General features: G+C 46.0%; 9 non-coding genes across 9 annotated transcripts; all 9 read left to right on the forward strand.

The window, feature by feature from the left end:
• The first annotated feature begins 1626 nt into the window (after positions 1 to 1626).
• LOC130320454 (U2 spliceosomal RNA) lies at positions 1627 to 1817 on the forward strand. The gene has a single exon (XR_008866347.1). It is a non-coding gene; the product is annotated as a U2 spliceosomal RNA (small nuclear RNA).
• A 2092-nt stretch (positions 1818 to 3909) lies between these two features.
• LOC130320455 (U2 spliceosomal RNA) lies at positions 3910 to 4100 on the forward strand. Its single transcript, XR_008866348.1, has one exon. It is a non-coding gene; the product is annotated as a U2 spliceosomal RNA (small nuclear RNA).
• A 2091-nt stretch (positions 4101 to 6191) lies between these two features.
• On the forward strand, positions 6192 to 6382 carry LOC130320456 (U2 spliceosomal RNA). Its single transcript, XR_008866349.1, has one exon. It is a non-coding gene; the product is annotated as a U2 spliceosomal RNA (small nuclear RNA).
• A 2094-nt stretch (positions 6383 to 8476) lies between these two features.
• LOC130320457 (U2 spliceosomal RNA) lies at positions 8477 to 8667 on the forward strand. The gene has a single exon (XR_008866350.1). It is a non-coding gene; the product is annotated as a U2 spliceosomal RNA (small nuclear RNA).
• Positions 8668 to 10764: 2097 nt separating this feature from the next.
• LOC130320480 (U2 spliceosomal RNA) lies at positions 10765 to 10955 on the forward strand. Its single transcript, XR_008866370.1, has one exon. It is a non-coding gene; the product is annotated as a U2 spliceosomal RNA (small nuclear RNA).
• A 2081-nt stretch (positions 10956 to 13036) lies between these two features.
• LOC130320458 (U2 spliceosomal RNA) lies at positions 13037 to 13227 on the forward strand. Its single transcript, XR_008866351.1, has one exon. It is a non-coding gene; the product is annotated as a U2 spliceosomal RNA (small nuclear RNA).
• Positions 13228 to 15325: 2098 nt separating this feature from the next.
• Positions 15326 to 15516, forward strand: LOC130320459 (U2 spliceosomal RNA). Its single transcript, XR_008866352.1, has one exon. It is a non-coding gene; the product is annotated as a U2 spliceosomal RNA (small nuclear RNA).
• Positions 15517 to 17617: 2101 nt separating this feature from the next.
• On the forward strand, positions 17618 to 17808 carry LOC130320461 (U2 spliceosomal RNA). Its single transcript, XR_008866353.1, has one exon. It is a non-coding gene; the product is annotated as a U2 spliceosomal RNA (small nuclear RNA).
• A 2093-nt stretch (positions 17809 to 19901) lies between these two features.
• On the forward strand, positions 19902 to 20092 carry LOC130320462 (U2 spliceosomal RNA). The gene has a single exon (XR_008866354.1). It is a non-coding gene; the product is annotated as a U2 spliceosomal RNA (small nuclear RNA).
• The last annotated feature ends 997 nt before the right edge of the window (positions 20093 to 21089 follow it).

Below are 21089 nucleotides of genomic sequence, written 5' to 3' on the forward strand. Positions count from 1 at the left end.
GGGGGGGGGGGGGTCTCCTGGCTGTTCACACAGGTGTGTCATTGCTGTACATTGACCATGCATTGCTTCTGTGGTATTGCAAAGGCAAAGACAAATGCTTCCAGCCATCCATTGCACTAATGGATTGGTCATCAGCTGGCTGTCTATGTCCCGCATCAATATAGACCAAAGTACAGAGGGTTAGGCTATGCTATTGTGCACCTACCTGATGCAACAGAAGGTGCGAGGCCCTTGCTAAATTCTGTGCACAGACTTTGAGATCTATACTTTAGACTGTATCTAAACCTGCTCCAACATGGACTGACATTCTGGCCTACTTTCAGCCGATGCGACTTGTCTGTCGCTGAACAGTCGCTTTTTATGTATTCAGCACCTATGTATAATGTTGTAAAAATGCTCTAGAAGCTAAAGTCGCAGAAATGTCACACATATTTGGCCTGCAACTTTCTGTGCGACAAATTCAGACAGGAAAAATCAGTATAAATCCTTAGAAAATTATCCCCCAGTGTCTCCATCTGCTGGCGGTATTGAATAAGCATTGCTGCACTGATGGGGTATGCATTAGACGAAAAAAAAGAAGAAAAAGAAGAATAATACGCCCAGAAAAGAGGCGAAAAGGAGAAAAACGTAAAAAAACGTGAAAAAAAAGTAAGAGGAAGAGAAGGGAAAAAAAGGTGGAAATGGGTTTAAAAGTGATTTCGGCGGAGAATATATATATATATATATATATATATATATATATATATATATATATGCGCACACACACACATATATATAAACTTATTCTCCGTTGAGATATTGCAGCCGCTGCTGTGTCCAGGCCCAGGAGCCTTAGCACTGTGCTGTGATGTCACTCAATACCACTGACATCACTAGGTGTAAACAACATCTCTCCTTTGCTGTGTATGTGACTATGGAGCTGTTTGGTGATGTCGTCTATTATGGCCTTCATAGAAGCAACAGGAGATTGTTGCATCCATCTAGAACCCTCAGAACTACAGTGCTATGATGTCACTCACTTCCACAGGCCTTGCAGAGTGTAAACATCAACAACCCAGCTTTGTTGTGTATGTAACCATAGGGATTTGTGATGTCACCTAGAACCTTCACAGCAGCGACAGCTTTATGAGGAGCATCAGCACTGCTCTGCCTGAGCAGAACCATCACCGCCATAGGTTGTCAAATAACCCGGATTTAACCCACACAGGTAAGTCCAATGGGGTGCAGGCATGTCCTCTATGCTTACAGCTTCCCGTGGGTGTTGGTTTGATACCGTTTGGGGACAGCCAAGGTGGCATCTGCAGGCAACAAAGGTAGGTGTGTGCTTGTGTGTGTGTTTCCTATGCAGATCCTAAGCCCAGTGTCACATGCAAGTAGGAGGAGTAAGAAGGGTTCCTGGCAAATCCGGGTTATGGATTGCATTTAAAAAGGCCCCGTGGGAGTGCAATGGGCCCCTGTCTTGCTGCTTAGCAATAATGGTATGGGTTTAGGTTCTGCTGTGTGTACTGGTGGTTGACTGCCCCCCAGCCCAGAGTGTGCATGGAAAATTGTCTGGCAGCCTCCCTGACAGCAAGCAGTGATAGTGCCCATGAAGGGGACCTTGTTGGGCCTGCCCCTTTCACGGTTATCGCTTCTCGGCCTTTTGGCTAAGATCAAGTGTAGTATCTGTTCTTATCAGTTTAATATCTGATACGTCCCCTATCTGGGGACCATATATTAAATGGATTTTTGAGAACGGGGGCCGATTTCGAAGCTTGCTTCCGTCGCCCTATGCATTGACCCGATATGGCAGTATCTTCGGGTACAGTGCACCACCCCCTTACAGGGTTAAAAAGAAAGATTCCTACTTTCATTGCTACCTGCTTGCTGGCTAGCCAGCTAGCCAGCCCTGTGGGCCTTGCTGCTGCAGCCAAAAAACAAAAGGTGGTGCTGCTGCTGCTGCTTCTGCTGCTTCTGCTTCTGCTTGTGTCTGGCCCCTGTTGGAGCGTCCAGGCACAGGACTTCTGCTGCTGCTGACTAAATGGCCTCCTTAATTGGATCATTTGAGTAGCCAGCACACCTGTGCAGGTAGGGCATGACATGATAGGCAGCTGCCTTGATAGCGGGTGGGTGCTGAATGTTCCTAATTGACAAAATAAGATTAATGCTTATGAAGAAATATAAAATCTCATCCCTTCCCCAATATCGCGCCACACCCCTACCCCTTAATTCCCTGGTTGAACTTGATGGACATATGTCTTTTTTCGACCGTACTAACTATGTAACTATGTAACATAACATGGGGGGGGGGGGGGGGGTCTCCTGGCTGTTCACACAGGTGTGTCATTGCTGTACATTGACCATGCATTGCTTCTGTGGTATTGCAAAGGCAAAGACAAATGCTTCCAGCCATCCATTGCACTAATGGATTGGTCATCAGCTGGCTGTCTATGTCCCGCATCAATATAGACCAAAGTACAGAGGGTTAGGCTATGCTATTGTGCACCTACCTGATGCATCAGAAGGTGCGAGGCCCTTGCTAAATTCTGTGCACAGACTTTGAGATCTATACTTTAGACTGTATCTAAACCTGCTCCAACATGGACTGACATTCTGGCCTACTTTCAGCCGATGCGACTTGTCTGTCGCTGAACAGTCGCTTTTTATGTATTCAGCACCTATGTATAATGTTGTAAAAATGCTCTAGAAGCTAAAGTCGCAGAAATGTCACACATATTTGGCCTGCAACTTTCTGTGCGACAAATTCAGACAGGAAAAATCAGTATAAATCCTTAGAAAATTATCCCCCAGTGTCTCCATCTGCTGGCGGTATTGAATAAGCATTGCTGCACTGATGGGGTATGCATTAGACGAAAAAAAAGAAGAAAAAGAAGAATAATACGCCCAGAAAAGAGGCGAAAAGGAGAAAAACGTAAAAAAACGTGAAAAAAAAGTAAGAGGAAGAGAAGGGAAAAAAAGGTGGAAATGGGTTTAAAAGTGATTTCGGCGGAGAAATATATATATATATATATATATATATATATATATATATATATACGCGCACACACACACATATATATAAACGTATTCTCCGTTGAGATATTGCAGCCGCTGCTGTGTCCAGGCCCAGGAGCCTTAGCACTGTGCTGTGATGTCACTCAATACCACTGACATCACTAGGTGTAAACAACATCTCTCCTTTGCTGTGTATGTGACTATGGAGCTGTTTGGTGATGTCGTCTATTATGGCCTTCATAGAAGCAACAGGAGATTGTTGCATCCATCTAGAACCCTCAGAACTACAGTGCTATGATGTCACTCACTTCCACAGGCCTTGCAGAGTGTAAACAACAACAACCCAGCTTTGTTGTGTATGTAACCATAGGGATTTGTGATGTCACCTAGAACCTTCACAGCAGCGACAGCTTTATGAGGAGCATCAGCACTGCTCTGCCTGAGCAGAACCATCACCGCCATAGGTTGTCAAATAACCCGGATTTAACCCACACAGGTAAGTCCAATGGGGTGCAGGCATGTCCTCTATGCTTACAGCTTCCCGTGGGTGTTGGTTTGATACCGTTTGGGGACAGCCAAGGAGGCATCTGCAGGCAACAAAGGTAGGTGTGTGCTTGTGTGTGTGTTTCCTATGCAGATCCTAAGCCCAGTGTCACATGCAAGTAGGAGGAGTAAGAAGGGTTCCTGGCAAATCCGGGTTATGGATTGCATTTAAAAAGGCCCCGTGGGAGTGCAATGGGCCCCTGTCTTGCTGCTTAGCAATAATGGTATGGGTTTAGGTTCTGCTGTGTGTACTGGTGGTTGACTGCCCCCCAGCCCAGAGTGTGCATGGAAAATTGTCTGGCAGCCTCCCTGACAGCAAGCAGTGATAGTGCCCATGAAGGGGACCTTGTTGGGCCCGCCCCTTTCACGGTTATCGCTTCTCGGCCTTTTGGCTAAGATCAAGTGTAGTATCTGTTCTTATCAGTTTAATATCTGATACGTCCCCTATCTGGGGACCATATATTAAATGGATTTTTGAGAACGGGGGCCGATTTCGAAGCTTGCTTCCGTCGCCCTATGCATTGACCCGATATGGCAGTATCTTCGGGTACAGTGCACCACCCCCTTACAGGGTTAAAAAGAAAGATTCCTACTTTCATTGCTACCTGCTTGCTGGCTAGCCAGCTAGCCAGCCCTGTGGGCCTTGCTGCTGCAGCCAAAAAACAAAAGGTGGTGCTGCTGCTGCTGCTTCTGCTGCTTCTGCTTCTGCTTGTGTCTGGCCCCTGTTGGAGCGTCCAGGCACAGGACTTCTGCTGCTGCTGACTAAATGGCCTCCTTAATTGGATCATTTGAGTAGCCAGCACACCTGTGCAGGTAGGGCATGACATGATAGGCAGCTGCCTTGATAGCGGGTGGGTGCTGAATGTTCCTAATTGACAAAATAAGATTAATGCTTATGAAGAAATATAAAATCTCATCCCTTCCCCAATATCGCGCCACACCCCTACCCCTTAATTCCCTGGTTGAACTTGATGGACATATGTCTTTTTTCGACCGTACTAACTATGTAACTATGTAACATAACATGGGGGGGGGGGGGGGGTCTCCTGGCTGTTCACACAGGTGTGTCATTGCTGTACATTGACCATGCATTGCTTCTGTGGTATTGCAAAGGCAAAGACAAATGCTTCCAGCCATCCATTGCACTAATGGATTGGTCATCAGCTGGCTGTCTATGTCCCGCATCAATATAGACCAAAGTACAGAGGGTTAGGCTATGCTATTGTGCACCTACCTGATGCATCAGAAGGTGCGAGGCCCTTGCTAAATTCTGTGCACAGACTTTGAGATCTATACTTTAGACTGTATCTAAACCTGCTCCAACATGGACTGACATTCTGGCCTACTTTCAGCCGATGCGACTTGTCTGTCGCTGAACAGTCGCTTTTTATGTATTCAGCACCTATGTATAATGTTGTAAAAATGCTCTAGAAGCTAAAGTCGCAGAAATGTCACACATATTTGGCCTGCAACTTTCTGTGCGACAAATTCAGACAGGAAAAATCAGTATAAATCCTTAGAAAATTATCCCCCAGTGTCTCCATCTGCTGGCGGTATTGAATAAGCATTGCTGCACTGATGGGGTATGCATTAGATGAAAAAAAAGAAGAAAAAGAAGAATAATACGCCCAGAAAAGAGGCGAAAAGGAGAAAAACGTAAAAAAACGTGAAAAAAAAGTAGGAGGAAGAGAAGGGAAAAAAAGGTGGAAATGGGTTTAAAAGTGATTTCGGCGGAGAAATATATATATATATATATATATATATATATATATATATATATACGCGCACACACACACATATATATAAACGTATTCTCCGTTGAGATATTGCAGCCGCTGCTGTGTCCAGGCCCAGGAGCCTTAGCACTGTGCTGTGATGTCACTCAATACCACTGACATCACTAGGTGTAAACAACATCTCTCCTTTGCTGTGTATGTGACTATGGAGCTGTTTGGTGATGTCGTCTATTATGGCCTTCATAGAAGCAACAGGAGATTGTTGCATCCATCTAGAACCCTCAGAACTACAGTGCTATGATGTCACTCACTTCCACAGGCCTTGCAGAGTGTAAACAACAACAACCCAGCTTTGTTGTGTATGTAACCATAGGGATTTGTGATGTCACCTAGAACCTTCACAGCAGCGACAGCTTTATGAGGAGCATCAGCACTGCTCTGCCTGAGCAGAACCATCACCGCCATAGGTTGTCAAATAACCCGGATTTAACCCACACAGGTAAGTCCAATGGGGTGCAGGCATGTCCTCTATGCTTACAGCTTCCCGTGGGTGTTGGTTTGATACCGTTTGGGGACAGCCAAGGAGGCATCTGCAGGCAACAAAGGTAGGTGTGTGCTTGTGTGTGTGTTTCCTATGCAGATCCTAAGCCCAGTGTCACATGCAAGTAGGAGGAGTAAGAAGGGTTCCTGGCAAATCCGGGTTATGGATTGCATTTAAAAAGGCCCCGTGGGAGTGCAATGGGCCCCTGTCTTGCTGCTTAGCAATAATGGTATGGGTTTAGGTTCTGCTGTGTGTACTGGTGGTTGACTGCCCCCCAGCCCAGAGTGTGCATGGAAAATTGTCTGGCAGCCTCCCTGACAGCAAGCAGTGATAGTGCCCATGAAGGGGACCTTGTTGGGCCCGCCCCTTTCACGGTTATCGCTTCTCGGCCTTTTGGCTAAGATCAAGTGTAGTATCTGTTCTTATCAGTTTAATATCTGATACGTCCCCTATCTGGGGACCATATATTAAATGGATTTTTGAGAACGGGGGCCGATTTCGAAGCTTGCTTCCGTCGCCCTATGCATTGACCCGATATGGCAGTATCTTCGGGTACAGTGCACCACCCCCTTACAGGGTTAAAAAGAAAGATTCCTACTTTCATTGCTACCTGCTTGCTGGCTAGCCAGCTAGCCAGCCCTGTGGGCCTTGCTGCTGCAGCCAAAAAACAAAAGGTGGTGCTGCTGCTGCTGCTTCTGCTGCTTCTGCTTCTGCTTGTGTCTGGCCCCTGTTGGAGCGTCCAGGCACAGGACTTCTGCTGCTGCTGACTAAATGGCCTCCTTAATTGGATCATTTGAGTAGCCAGCACACCTGTGCAGGTAGGGCATGACATGATAGGCAGCTGCCTTGATAGCGGGTGGGTGCTGAATGTTCCTAATTGACAAAATAAGATTAATGCTTATGAAGAAATATAAAATCTCATCCCTTCCCCAATATCGCGCCACACCCCTACCCCTTAATTCCCTGGTTGAACTTGATGGACATATGTCTTTTTTCGACCGTACTAACTATGTAACTATGTAACATAACATGGGGGGGGGGGGGGGGGTCTCCTGGCTGTTCACACAGGTGTGTCATTGCTGTACATTGACCATGCATTGCTTCTGTGGTATTGCAAAGGCAAAGACAAATGCTTCCAGCCATCCATTGCACTAATGGATTGGTCATCAGCTGGCTGTCTATGTCCCGCATCAATATAGACCAAAGTACAGAGGGTTAGGCTATGCTATTGTGCACCTACCTGATGCATCAGAAGGTGCGAGGCCCTTGCTAAATTCTGTGCACAGACTTTGAGATCTATACTTTAGACTGTATCTAAACCTGCTCCAACATGGACTGACATTCTGGCCTACTTTCAGCCGATGCGACTTGTCTGTCGCTGAACAGTCGCTTTTTATGTATTCAGCACCTATGTATAATGTTGTAAAAATGCTCTAGAAGCTAAAGTCGCAGAAATGTCACACATATTTGGCCTGCAACTTTCTGTGCGACAAATTCAGACAGGAAAAATCAGTATAAATCCTTAGAAAATTATCCCCCAGTGTCTCCATCTGCTGGCGGTATTGAATAAGCATTGCTGCACTGATGGGGTATGCATTAGACGAAAAAAAAGAAGAAAAAGAAGAATAATACGCCCAGAAAAGAGGCGAAAAGGAGAAAAACGTAAAAAAACGTGAAAAAAAAGTAAGAGGAAGAGAAGGGAAAAAAAGGTGGAAATGGGTTTAAAAGTGATTTCGGCGGAGAAATATATATATATATATATATATATATATATATATATATATATATACGCGCACACACACACATATATATAAACGTATTCTCCGTTGAGATATTGCAGCCGCTGCTGTGTCCAGGCCCAGGAGCCTTAGCATTGTGCTGTGATGTCACTCAATACCACTGACATCACTAGGTGTAAACAACATCTCTCCTTTGCTGTGTATGTGACTATGGAGCTGTTTGGTGATGTCGTCTATTATGGCCTTCATAGAAGCAACAGGAGATTGTTGCATCCATCTAGAACCCTCAGAACTACAGTGCTATGATGTCACTCACTTCCACAGGCCTTGCAGAGTGTAAACAACAACAACCCAGCTTTGTTGTGTATGTAACCATAGGGATTTGTGATGTCACCTAGAACCTTCACAGCAGCGACAGCTTTATGAGGAGCATCAGCACTGCTCTGCCTGAGCAGAACCATCACCGCCATAGGTTGTCAAATAACCCGGATTTAACCCACACAGGTAAGTCCAATGGGGTGCAGGCATGTCCTCTATGCTTACAGCTTCCCGTGGGTGTTGGTTTGATACCGTTTGGGGACAGCCAAGGAGGCATCTGCAGGCAACAAAGGTAGGTGTGTGCTTGTGTGTGTGTTTCCTATGCAGATCCTAAGCCCAGTGTCACATGCAAGTAGGAGGAGTAAGAAGGGTTCCTGGCAAATCCGGGTTATGGATTGCATTTAAAAAGGCCCCGTGGGAGTGCAATGGGCCCCTGTCTTGCTGCTTAGCAATAATGGTATGGGTTTAGGTTCTGCTGTGTGTACTGGTGGTTGACTGCCCCCCAGCCCAGAGTGTGCATGGAAAATTGTCTGGCAGCCTCCCTGACAGCAAGCAGTGATAGTGCCCATGAAGGGGACCTTGTTGGGCCCGCCCCTTTCACGGTTATCGCTTCTCGGCCTTTTGGCTAAGATCAAGTGTAGTATCTGTTCTTATCAGTTTAATATCTGATACGTCCCCTATCTGGGGACCATATATTAAATGGATTTTTGAGAACGGGGGCCGATTTCGAAGCTTGCTTCCGTCGCCCTATGCATTGACCCGATATGGCAGTATCTTCGGGTACAGTGCACCACCCCCTTACAGGGTTAAAAAGAAAGATTCCTACTTTCATTGCTACCTGCTTGCTGGCTAGCCAGCTAGCCAGCCCTGTGGGCCTTGCTGCTGCAGCCAAAAAACAAAAGGTGGTGCTGCTGCTGCTGCTTCTGCTGCTTCTGCTTCTGCTTGTGTCTGGCCCCTGTTGGAGCGTCCAGGCACAGGACTTCTGCTGCTGCTGACTAAATGGCCTCCTTAATTGGATCATTTGAGTAGCCAGCACACCTGTGCAGGTAGGGCATGACATGATAGGCAGCTGCCTTGATAGCGGGTGGGTGCTGAATGTTCCTAATTGACAAAATAAGATTAATGCTTATGAAGAAATATAAAATCTCATCCCTTCCCCAATATCGCGCCACACCCCTACCCCTTAATTCCCTGGTTGAACTTGATGGACATATGTCTTTTTTCGACCGTACTAACTATGTAACTATGTAACATAACATGGGGGGGGGGGGGGGGGGTCTCCTGGCTGTTCACACAGGTGTGTCATTGCTGTACATTGACCATGCATTGCTTCTGTGGTATTGCAAAGGCAAAGACAAATGCTTCCAGCCATCCATTGCACTAATGGATTGGTCATCAGCTGGCTGTCTATGTCCCGCATCAATATAGACCAAAGTACAGAGGGTTAGGCTATGCTATTGTGCACCTACCTGATGCATCAGAAGGTGCGAGGCCCTTGCTAAATTCTGTGCACAGACTTTGAGATCTATACTTTAGACTGTATCTAAACCTGCTCCAACATGGACTGACATTCTGGCCTACTTTCAGCCGATGCGACTTGTCTGTCGCTGAACAGTCGCTTTTTATGTATTCAGCACCTATGTATAATGTTGTAAAAATGCTCTAGAAGCTAAAGTCGCAGAAATGTCACACATATTTGGCCTGCAACTTTCTGTGCGACAAATTCAGACAGGAAAAATCTGTATAAATCCTTAGAAAATTATCCCCCAGTGTCTCCATCTGCTGGCGGTATTGAATAAGCATTGCTGCACTGATGGGGTATGCATTAGACGAAAAAAAAGAAGAAAAAGAAGAATAATACGCCCAGAAAAGAGGCGAAAAGGAGAAAAACGTAAAAAAACGTGAAAAAAAAGTAAGAGGAAGAGAAGGGAAAAAAAGGTGGAAATGGGTTTAAAAGTGATTTCGGCGGAGAAATATATATATATATATATATATATATATATATATATATATATATATACGCGCACACACACACATATATATAAACGTATTCTCCGTTGAGATATTGCAGCCGCTGCTGTGTCCAGGCCCAGGAGCCTTAGCACTGTGCTGTGATGTCACTCAATACCACTGACATCACTAGGTGTAAACAACATCTCTCCTTTGCTGTGTATGTGACTATGGAGCTGTTTGGTGATGTCGTCTATTATGGCCTTCATAGAAGCAACAGGAGATTGTTGCATCCATCTAGAACCCTCAGAACTACAGTGCTATGATGTCACTCACTTCCACAGGCCTTGCAGAGTGTAAACAACAACAACCCAGCTTTGTTGTGTATGTAACCATAGGGATTTGTGATGTCACCTAGAACCTTCACAGCAGCGACAGCTTTATGAGGAGCATCAGCACTGCTCTGCCTGAGCAGAACCATCACCGCCATAGGTTGTCAAATAACCCGGATTTAACCCACACAGGTAAGTCCAATGGGGTGCAGGCATGTCCTCTATGCTTACAGCTTCCCGTGGGTGTTGGTTTGATACCGTTTGGGGACAGCCAAGGAGGCATCTGCAGGCAACAAAGGTAGGTGTGTGCTTGTGTGTGTGTTTCCTATGCAGATCCTAAGCCCAGTGTCACATGCAAGTAGGAGGAGTAAGAAGGGTTCCTGGCAAATCCGGGTTATGGATTGCATTTAAAAAGGCCCCGTGGGAGTGCAATGGGCCCCTGTCTTGCTGCTTAGCAATAATGGTATGGGTTTAGGTTCTGCTGTGTGTACTGGTGGTTGACTGCCCCCCAGCCCAGAGTGTGCATGGAAAATTGTCTGGCAGCCTCCCTGACAGCAAGCAGTGATAGTGCCCATGAAGGGGACCTTGTTGGGCCCGCCCCTTTCACGGTTATCGCTTCTCGGCCTTTTGGCTAAGATCAAGTGTAGTATCTGTTCTTATCAGTTTAATATCTGATACGTCCCCTATCTGGGGACCATATATTAAATGGATTTTTGAGAACGGGGGCCGATTTCGAAGCTTGCTTCCGTCGCCCTATGCATTGACCCGATATGGCAGTATCTTCAGGTACAGTGCACCACCCCCTTACAGGGTTAAAAAGAAAGATTCCTACTTTCATTGCTACCTGCTTGCTGGCTAGCCAGCTAGCCAGCCCTGTGGGCCTTGCTGCTGCAGCCAAAAAACAAAAGGTGGTGCTGCTTCTGCTGCTTCTGCTTCTGCTTGTGTCTGGCCCCTGTTGGAGCGTCCAGGCACAGGACTTCTGCTGCTGCTGACTAAATGGCCTCCTTAATTGGATCATTTGAGTAGCCAGCACACCTGTGCAGGTAGGGCATGACATGATAGGCAGCTGCCTTGATAGCGGGTGGGTGCTGAATGTTCCTAATTGACAAAATAAGATTAATGCTTATGAAGAAATATAAAATCTCATCCCTTCCCCAATATCGCGCCACACCCCTACCCCTTAATTCCCTGGTTGAACTTGATGGACATATGTCTTTTTTCGACCGTACTAACTATGTAACTATGTAACATAACATGGGGGGGGGGGGGTCTCCTGGCTGTTCACACAGGTGTGTCATTGCTGTACATTGACCATGCATTGCTTCTGTGGTATTGCAAAGGCAAAGACAAATGCTTCCAGCCATCCATTGCACTAATGGATTGGTCATCAGCTGGCTGTCTATGTCCCGCATCAATATAGACCAAAGTACAGAGGGTTAGGCTATGCTATTGTGCACCTACCTGATGCATCAGAAGGTGCGAGGCCCTTGCTAAATTCTGTGCACAGACTTTGAGATCTATACTTTAGACTGTATCTAAACCTGCTCCAACATGGACTGACATTCTGGCCTACTTTCAGCCGATGCGACTTGTCTGTCGCTGAACAGTCGCTTTTTATGTATTCAGCACCTATGTATAATGTTGTAAAAATGCTCTAGAAGCTAAAGTCGCAGAAATGTCACACATATTTGGCCTGCAACTTTCTGTGCGACAAATTCAGACAGGAAAAATCAGTATAAATCCTTAGAAAATTATCCCCCAGTGTCTCCATCTGCTGGCGGTATTGAATAAGCATTGCTGCACTGATGGGGTATGCATTAGACGAAAAAAAAGAAGAAAAAGAAGAATAATACGCCCAGAAAAGAGGCGAAAAGGAGAAAAACGTAAAAAAACGTGAAAAAAAAGTAAGAGGAAGAGAAGGGAAAAAAAGGTGGAAATGGGTTTAAAAGTGATTTCGGCGGAGAAATATATATATATATATATATATATATATATATATATATATATATACGCGCACACACACACATATATATAAACGTATTCTCCGTTGAGATATTGCAGCCGCTGCTGTGTCCAGGCCCAGGAGCCTTAGCACTGTGCTGTGATGTCACTCAATACCACTGACATCACTAGGTGTAAACAACATCTCTCCTTTGCTGTGTATGTGACTGTGGAGCTGTTTGGTGATGTCGTCTATTATGGCCTTCATAGAAGCAACAGGAGATTGTTGCATCCATCTAGAACCCTGAGAACTACAGTGCTATGATGTCACTCACTTCCACAGGCCTTGCAGAGTGTAAACAACAACAACCCAGCTTTGTTGTGTATGTAACCATAGGGATTTGTGATGTCACCTAGAACCTTCACAGCAGCGACAGCTTTATGAGGAGCATCAGCACTGCTCTGCCTGAGCAGAACCATCACCGCCATAGGTTGTCAAATAACCCGGATTTAACCCACACAGGTAAGTCCAATGGGGTGCAGGCATGTCCTCTATGCTTACAGCTTCCCGTGGGTGTTGGTTTGATACCGTTTGGGGACAGCCAAGGAGGCATCTGCAGGCAACAAAGGTAGGTGTGTGCTTGTGTGTGTGTTTCCTATGCAGATCCTAAGCCCAGTGTCACATGCAAGTAGGAGGAGTAAGAAGGGTTCCTGGCAAATCCGGGTTATGGATTGCATTTAAAAAGGCCCCGTGGGAGTGCAATGGGCCCCTGTCTTGCTGCTTAGCAATAATGGTATGGGTTTAGGTTCTGCTGTGTGTACTGGTGGTTGACTGCCCCCCAGCCCAGAGTGTGCATGGAAAATTGTCTGGCAGCCTCCCTGACAGCAAGCAGTGATAGTGCCCATGAAGGGGACCTTGTTGGGCCCGCCCCTTTCACGGTTATCGCTTCTCGGCCTTTTGGCTAAGATCAAGTGTAGTATCTGTTCTTATCAGTTTAATATCTGATACGTCCCCTATCTGGGGACCATATATTAAATGGATTTTTGAGAACGGGGGCCGATTTCGAAGCTTGCTTCCGTCGCCCTATGCATTGACCCGATATGGCAGTATCTTCGGGTACAGTGCACCACCCCCTTACAGGGTTAAAAAGAAAGATTCCTACTTTCATTGCTACCTGCTTGCTGGCTAGCCAGCTAGCCAGCCCTGTGGGCCTTGCTGCTGCAGCCAAAAAACAAAAGGTGGTGCTGCTGCTGCTGCTTCTGCTGCTTCTGCTTCTGCTTGTGTCTGGCCCCTGTTGGAGCGTCCAGGCACAGGACTTCTGCTGCTGCTGACTAAATGGCCTCCTTAATTGGATCATTTGAGTAGCCAGCACACCTGTGCAGGTAGGGCATGACATGATAGGCAGCTGCCTTGATAGCGGGTGGGTGCTGAATGTTCCTAATTGACAAAATAAGATTAATGCTTATGAAGAAATATAAAATCTCATCCCTTCCCCAATATCGCGCCACACCCCTACCCCTTAATTCCCTGGTTGAACTTGATGGACATATGTCTTTTTTCGACCGTACTAACTATGTAACTATGTAACATAACATGGGGGGGGGGGGGGGGGGGGGTCTCCTGGCTGTTCACACAGGTGTGTCATTGCTGTACATTGACCATGCATTGCTTCTGTGGTATTGCAAAGGCAAAGACAAATGCTTCCAGCCATCCATTGCACTAATGGATTGGTCATCAGCTGGCTGTCTATGTCCCGCATCAATATAGACCAAAGTACAGAGGGTTAGGCTATGCTATTGTGCACCTACCTGATGCATCAGAAGGTGCGAGGCCCTTGCTAAATTCTGTGCACAGACTTTGAGATCTATACTTTAGACTGTATCTAAACCTGCTCCAACATGGACTGACATTCTGGCCTACTTTCAGCCGATGCGACTTGTCTGTCGCTGAACAGTCGCTTTTTATGTATTCAGCACCTATGTATAATGTTGTAAAAATGCTCTAGAAGCTAAAGTCGCAGAAATGTCACACATATTTGGCCTGCAACTTTCTGTGCGACAAATTCAGACAGGAAAAATCAGTATAAATCCTTAGAAAATTATCCCCCAGTGTCTCCATCTGCTGGCGGTATTGAATAAGCATTGCTGCACTGATGGGGTATGCATTAGACGAAAAAAAAGAAGAAAAAGAAGAATAATACGCCCAGAAAAGAGGCGAAAAGGAGAAAAACGTAAAAAAACGTGAAAAAAAAGTAAGAGGAAGAGAAGGGAAAAAAAGGTGGAAATGGGTTTAAAAGTGATTTCGGCGGAGAAATATATATATATATATATATATATATATATATATATATATATATACGCGCACGCACACACATATATATAAACGTATTCTCCGTTGAGATATTGCAGCCGCTGCTGTGTCCAGGCCCAGGAGCCTTAGCACTGTGCTGTGATGTCACTCAATACCACTGACATCACTAGGTGTAAACAACATCTCTCCTTTGCTGTGTATGTGACTATGGAGCTGTTTGGTGATGTCGTCTATTATGGCCTTCATAGAAGCAACAGGAGATTGTTGCATCCATCTAGAACCCTCAGAACTACAGTGCTATGATGTCACTCACTTCCACAGGCCTTGCAGAGTGTAAACAACAACAACCCAGCTTTGTTGTGTATGTAACCATAGGGATTTGTGATGTCACCTAGAACCTTCACAGCAGCGACAGCTTTATGAGGAGCATCAGCACTGCTCTGCCTGAGCAGAACCATCACCGCCATAGGTTGTCAAATAACCCGGATTTAACCCACACAGGTAAGTCCAATGGGGTGCAGGCATGTCCTCTATGCTTACAGCTTCCCGTGGGTGTTGGTTTGATACCGTTTGGGGACAGCCAAGGAGGCATCTGCAGGCAACAAAGGTAGGTGTGTGCTTGTGTGTGTGTTTCCTATGCAGATCCTAAGCCCAGTGTCACATGCAAGTAGGAGGAGTAAGAAGGGTTCCTGGCAAATCCGGGTTATGGATTGCATTTAAAAAGGCCCCGTGGGAGTGCAATGGGCCCCTGTCTTGCTGCTTAGCAATAATGGTATGGGTTTAGGTTCTGCTGTGTGTACTGGTGGTTGACTGCCCCCCAGCCCAGAGTGTGCATGGAAAATTGTCTGGCAGCCTCCCTGACAGCAAGCAGTGATAGTGCCCATGAAGGGGACCTTGTTGGGCCCGCCCCTTTCACGGTTATCGCTTCTCGGCCTTTTGGCTAAGATCAAGTGTAGTATCTGTTCTTATCAGTTTAATATCTGATACGTCCCCTATCTGGGGACCATATATTAAATGGATTTTTGAGAACGGGGGCCGATTTCGAAGCTTGCTTCCGTCGCCCTATGCATTGACCCGATATGGCAGTATCTTCGGGTACAGTGCACCACCCCCTTACAGGGTTAAAAAGAAAGATTCCTACTTTCATTGCTACCTGCTTGCTGGCTAGCCAGCTAGCCAGCCCTGTGGGCCTTGCTGCTGCAGCCAAAAAACAAAAGGTGGTGCTGCTGCTGCTGCTGCTTCTGCTGCTTCTGCTTCTGCTTGTGTCTGGCCCCTGTTGGAGCGTCCAGGCACAGGACTTCTGCTGCTGCTGACTAAATGGCCTCCTTAATTGGATCATTTGAGTAGCCAGCACACCTGTGCAGGTAGGGCATGACATGATAGGCAGCTGCCTTGATAGCGGGTGGGTGCTGAATGTTCCTAATTGACAAAATAAGATTAATGCTTATGAAGAAATATAAAATCTCATCCCTTCCCCAATATCGCGCCACACCCCTACCCCTTAATTCCCTGGTTGAACTTGATGGACATATGTCTTTTTTCGACCGTACTAACTATGTAACTATGTAACATAACATGGGGGGGGGGGGGGGGGTCTCCTGGCTGTTCACACAGGTGTGTCATTGCTGTACATTGACCATGCATTGCTTCTGTGGTATTGCAAAGGCAAAGACAAATGCTTCCAGCCATCCATTGCACTAATGGATTGGTCATCAGCTGGCTGTCTATGTCCCGCATCAATATAGACCAAAGTACAGAGGGTTAGGCTATGCTATTGTGCACCTACCTGATGCATCAGAAGGTGCGAGGCCCTTGCTAAATTCTGTGCACAGACTTTGAGATCTATACTTTAGACTGTATCTAAACCTGCTCCAACATGGACTGACATTCTGGCCTACTTTCAGCCGATGCGACTTGTCTGTCGCTGAACAGTCGCTTTTTATGTATTCAGCACCTATGTATAATGTTGTAAAAATGCTCTAGAAGCTAAAGTCGCAGAAATGTCACACATATTTGGCCTGCAACTTTCTGTGCGACAAATTCAGACAGGAAAAATCAGTATAAATCCTTAGAAAATTATCCCCCAGTGTCTCCATCTGCTGGCGGTATTGAATAAGCATTGCTGCACTGATGGGGTATGCATTAGACGAAAAAAAAGAAGAAAAAGAAGAATAATACGCCCAGAAAAGAGGCGAAAAGGAGAAAAACGTAAAAAAACGTGAAAAAAAAGTAAGAGGAAGAGAAGGGAAAAAAAGGTGGAAATGGGTTTAAAAGTGATTTCGGCGGAGAAATATATATATATATATATATATATATATATATATATATATATATATATACGCGCACACACACACATATATATAAACGTATTCTCCGTTGAGATATTGCAGCCGCTGCTGTGTCCAGGCCCAGGAGCCTTAGCACTGTGCTGTGATGTCACTCAATACCACTGACATCACTAGGTGTAAACAACATCTCTCCTTTGCTGTGTATGTGACTATGGAGCTGTTTGGTGATGTCGTCTATTATGGCCTTCATAGAAGCAACAGGAGATTGTTGCATCCATCTAGAACCCTCAGAACTACAGTGCTATGATGTCACTCACTTCCACAGGCCTTGCAGAGTGTAAACAACAACAACCCAGCTTTGTTGTGTATGTAACCATAGGGATTTGTGATGTCACCTAGAACCTTCACAGCAGCGACAGCTTTATGAGGAGCATCAGCACTGCTCTGCCTGAGCAGAACCATCACCGCCATAGGTTGTCAAATAACCCGGATTTAACCCACACAGGTAAGTCCAATGGGGTGCAGGCATGTCCTCTATGCTTACAGCTTCCCGTGGGTGTTGGTTTGATACCGTTTGGGGACAGCCAAGGAGGCATCTGCAGGCAACAAAGGTAGGTGTGTGCTTGTGTGTGTGTTTCCTATGCAGATCCTAAGCCCAGTGTCACATGCAAGTAGGAGGAGTAAGAAGGGTTCCTGGCAAATCCGGGTTATGGATTGCATTTAAAAAGGCCCCGTGGGAGTGCAATGGGCCCCTGTCTTGCTGCTTAGCAATAATGGTATGGGTTTAGGTTCTGCTGTGTGTACTGGTGGTTGACTGCCCCCCAGCCCAGAGTGTGCATGGAAAATTGTCTGGCAGCCTCCCTGACAGCAAGCAGTGATAGTGCCCATGAAGGGGACCTTGTTGGGCCCGCCCCTTTCACGGTTATCGCTTCTCGGCCTTTTGGCTAAGATCAAGTGTAGTATCTGTTCTTATCAGTTTAATATCTGATACGTCCCCTATCTGGGGACCATATATTAAATGGATTTTTGAGAACGGGGGCCGATTTCGAAGCTTGCTTCCGTCGCCCTATGCATTGACCCGATATGGCAGTATCTTCGGGTACAGTGCACCACCCCCTTACAGGGTTAAAAAGAAAGATTCCTACTTTCATTGCTACCTGCTTGCTGGCTAGCCAGCTAGCCAGCCCTGTGGGCCTTGCTGCTGCAGCCAAAAAACAAAAGGTGGTGCTGCTGCTGCTGCTTCTGCTGCTTCTGCTTCTGCTTGTGTCTGGCCCCTGTTGGAGCGTCCAGGCACAGGACTTCTGCTGCTGCTGACTAAATGGCCTCCTTAATTGGATCATTTGAGTAGCCAGCACACCTGTGCAGGTAGGGCATGACATGATAGGCAGCTGCCTTGATAGCGGGTGGGTGCTGAATGTTCCTAATTGACAAAATAAGATTAATGCTTATGAAGAAATATAAAATCTCATCCCTTCCCCAATATCGCGCCACACCCCTACCCCTTAATTCCCTGGTTGAACTTGATGGACATATGTCTTTTTTCGACCGTACTAACTATGTAACTATGTAACATAACATGGGGGGGGGGGGGGGGTCTCCTGGCTGTTCACACAGGTGTGTCATTGCTGTACATTGACCATGCATTGCTTCTGTGGTATTGCAAAGGCAAAGACAAATGCTTCCAGCCATCCATTGCACTAATGGATTGGTCATCAGCTGGCTGTCTATGTCCCGCATCAATATAGACCAAAGTACAGAGGGTTAGGCTATGCTATTGTGCACCTACCTGATGCATCAGAAGGTGCGAGGCCCTTGCTAAATTCTGTGCACAGACTTTGAGATCTATACTTTAGACTGTATCTAAACCTGCTCCAACATGGACTGACATTCTGGCCTACTTTCAGCCGATGCGACTTGTCTGTCGCTGAACAGTCGCTTTTTATGTATTCAGCACCTATGTATAATGTTGTAAAAATGCTCTAGAAGCTAAAGTCGCAGAAATGTCACACATATTTGGCCTGCAACTTTCTGTGCGACAAATTCAGACAGGAAAAATCAGTATAAATCCTTAGAAAATTATCCCCCAGTGTCTCCATCTGCTGGCGGTATTGAATAAGCATTGCTGCACTGATGGGGTATGCATTAGACGAAAAAAAAGAAGAAAAAGAAGAATAATACGCCCAGAAAAGAGGCGAAAAGGAGAAAAACGTAAAAAAACGTGAAAAAAAAGTAAGAGGAAGAGAAGGGAAAAAAAGGTGGAAATGGGTTTAAAAGTGATTTCGGCGGAGAAATATATATATATATATATATATATATATATATATATATATATATACGCGCACACACACACATATATATAAACGTATTCTCCGTTGAGATATTGCAGCCGCTGCTGTGTCCAGGCCCAGGAGCCTTAGCACTGTGCTGTGATGTCACTCAATACCACTGACATCACTAGGTGTAAACAACATCTCTCCTTTGCTGTGTATGTGACTATGGAGCTGTTTGGTGATGTCGTCTATTATGGCCTTCATAGAAGCAACAGGAGATTGTTGCATCCATCTAGAACCCTCAGAACTACAGTGCTATGATGTCACTCACTTCCACAGGCCTTGCAGAGTGTAAACAACAACAACCCAGCTTTGTTGTGTATGTAACCATAGGGATTTGTGATGTCACCTAGAACCTTCACAGCAGCGACAGCTTTATGAGGAGCATCAGCACTGCTCTGCCTGAGCAGAACCATCACCGCCATAGGTTGTCAAATAACCCGGATTTAACCCACACAGGTAAGTCCAATGGGGTGCAGGCATGTCCTCTATGCTTACAGCTTCCCGTGGGTGTTGGTTTGATACCGTTTGGGGACAGCCAAGGAGGCATCTGCAGGCAACAAAGGTAGGTGTGTGCTTGTGTGTGTGTTTCCTATGCAGATCCTAAGCCCAGTGTCACATGCAAGTAGGAGGAGTAAGAAGGGTTCCTGGCAAATCCGGGTTATGGATTGCATTTAAAAAGGCCCCGTGGGAGTGCAATGGGCCCCTGTCTTGCTGCTTAGCAATAATGGTATGGGTTTAGGTTCTGCTGTGTGTACTGGTGGTTGACTGCCCCCCAGCCCAGAGTGTGCATGGAAAATTGTCTGGCAGCCTCCCTGACAGCAAGCAGTGATAGTGCCCATGAAGGGGACCTTGTTGGGCCCGCCCCTTTCACGGTTATCGCTTCTCGGCCTTTTGGCTAAGATCAAGTGTAGTATCTGTTCTTATCAGTTTAATATCTGATACGTCCCCTATCTGGGGACCATATATTAAATGGATTTTTGAGAACGGGGGCCGATTTCGAAGCTTGCTTCCGTCGCCCTATGCATTGACCCGATATGGCAGTATCTTCGGGTACAGTGCACCACCCCCTTACAGGGTTAAAAAGAAAGATTCCTACTTTCATTGCTACCTGCTTGCTGGCTAGCCAGCTAGCCAGCCCTGTGGGCCTTGCTGCTGCAGCCAAAAAACAAAAGGTAATGCTGCTGCTGCTGCTTCTGCTGCTTCTGCTTCTGCTTGTGTCTGGCCCCTGTTGGAGCGTCCAGGCACAGGACTTCTGCTGCTGCTGACTAAATGGCCTCCTTAATTGGATCATTTGAGTAGCCAGCACACCTGTGCAGGTAGGGCATGACATGATAGGCAGCTGCCTTGATAGCGGGTGGGTGCTGAATGTTCCTAATTGACAAAATAAGATTAATGCTTATGAAGAAATATAAAATCTCATCCCTTCCCCAATATCGCGCCACACCCCTACCCCTTAATTCCCTGGTTGAACTTGATGGACATATGTCTTTTTTCGACCGTACTAACTATGTAACTATGTAACATAACATGGGGGGGGGGGGGGGGTCTCCTGGCTGTTCACACAGGTGTGTCATTGCTGTACATTGACCATGCATTGCTTCTGTGGTATTGCAAAGGCAAAGACAAATGCTTCCAGCCATCCATTGCACTAATGGATTGGTCATCAGCTGGCTGTCTATGTCCCGCATCAATATAGACCAAAGTACAGAGGGTTAGGCTATGCTATTGTGCACCTACCTGATGCATCAGAAGGTGCGAGGCCCTTGCTAAATTCTGTGCACAGACTTTGAGATCTATACTTTAGACTGTATCTAAACCTGCTCCAACATGGACTGACATTCTGGCCTACTTTCAGCCGATGCGACTTGTCTGTCGCTGAACAGTCGCTTTTTATGTATTCAGCACCTATGTATAATGTTGTAAAAATGCTCTAGAAGCTAAAGTCGCAGAAATGTCACACATATTTGGCCTGCAACTTTCTGTGCGACAAATTCAGACAGGAAAAATCAGTATAAATCCTTAGAAAATTATCCCCCAGTGTCTCCATCTGCTGGCGGTATTGA

This window comes from Hyla sarda, unplaced genomic scaffold, assembly GCF_029499605.1.
Source record: "Hyla sarda isolate aHylSar1 unplaced genomic scaffold, aHylSar1.hap1 scaffold_220, whole genome shotgun sequence".
Lineage (NCBI taxonomy): Eukaryota > Metazoa > Chordata > Amphibia > Anura > Hylidae > Hyla > Hyla sarda.